General features: G+C 47.6%; 1 non-coding gene across 1 annotated transcript; it reads left to right on the top strand.

Annotated features, from left to right (window-relative positions):
• Positions 1-789: 789 nt before the first annotated feature.
• On the top strand, positions 790-893 carry LOC117063768. The gene has a single exon (XR_004429061.1). It is a non-coding gene; the product is annotated as a small nucleolar RNA U13 (small nucleolar RNA).
• The last annotated feature ends 495 nt before the right edge of the window (positions 894-1,388 follow it).

Raw genomic sequence — 1,388 nt, 5'->3', positions numbered from 1 at the left:
GGAGGCACGGGACCGAGTGGATTACTAGTAGATAAGGAGGAGGAAGGAGGAGTCTGGGCAGGAAGGGAGGGGGTGGAGAGAGCGGGGAGAGAAGGAGGAGTATAGGGCAGATCGGGACGAGAGCGTAAGGCCCAAAAGCCTTGTACGTAATTAATTTCGGACCACTTGCCTAGCCACTGGCAGAAATTGCTGAGGTCGATCACGCCACAGTGGAAAGGAAAATTAACCACTTCCTCCTAAGGTCTTGTTCAAGCTGTAAGTTTTTTAAATTGGCTAGGAGGCACCCTAAGGGGGTGCTCTTTGGAAATTTGGACTGGGGGGTTTCCCGTTTGTTTCCTCTTTACTTACACAATGGACACAATGGAAAGGGAAGTGGATCTCTGCCTGGCTTCAAAGCGTCCTTTGGAACCAGCAGAGACAGACTGGAGGCTCATGGAGCCAAAGTGGAGATTACCTTCAGGCGGACGTCTCCGTCCTGAACGGGTCTCCCGAGCCACTTGGTGGCTCAAAATGGACCTCGGACCTGCGCAGGATTTTGGCCGAGGGAGGTAAAGAGGAGACAAGGGCACTTACCCCAGAGAGGCCGTGAGAGTGAGGGAAGCAGGTCTCAGGTCCTGGTCCGTCTGCCGTGTGGGAGCAGGAGGAGGTTCCTCAACCCTTAGAGGCCTGAGGAGGGGTCTCCTCCCGTGCCTCCGTTCGTCCAAACAGTTGACTTTTCGGTATTGACATAAGGCTCAGTGTTTTCAAAATATTTTAAAATTTGAGATTCCTATTTAAAGGTATACTGAGACCCTTTTGTGGTTCATACATGTGATGATTGGGTTTTCACACTCACATGTGAGATGTGCCTCCCTCCAAATTTGTTATGATGTCAGCACATTACCCACCTGACATGAGGAACAAACAAAAAGGAGGAAAAAAAAGGAAAAAAATTCAACATTATGCAATCAAGTCATGTCCTGTCAATGGGCAAGCAAAACTTGTTTCCATGTGCTGGTCAGTTCTGCTAACCTCTCTGCTCAGTTGGCCAGTCGCCTTTCAGAGATTTGCCATTGTGTTTGTTCACCCTGTTCCAAAATATCCAAGTGTTTATGTACCAGATGTCTGGGCACAGTGATGACTGTATCATCCACATTTAGACTGAGACACTGGTCTATAATACATTCTTTTCAGCATCATTAATTTGGGATGCAGTTAACATTTCAGTTCTATTTGTAAGGATCCATTATTTGTGTTGGCTGTTGATGGAACAGCACATTCTTTGAGCTCCATCTATTTCAGCCACTATTTAGTGTTTTTCAAAGTGCTGTGAGGAGCTCTCTAGCTTCAGTGCAGAAAGAAGAGAGGGTAGAGAGCCAAGCCACAGGGGATCATGCCACTTTCCCTTT

The sequence above is a fragment of the Trachypithecus francoisi genome, unplaced genomic scaffold, assembly GCF_009764315.1.
Source record: "Trachypithecus francoisi isolate TF-2019V2 unplaced genomic scaffold, Tfra_2.0 Lachesis_group18, whole genome shotgun sequence".
NCBI lineage: Eukaryota > Metazoa > Chordata > Mammalia > Primates > Cercopithecidae > Trachypithecus > Trachypithecus francoisi.
Note: the sequence above shows the minus strand (reverse complement) of the source record. Positions and strands in the feature narration are given on the sequence as shown.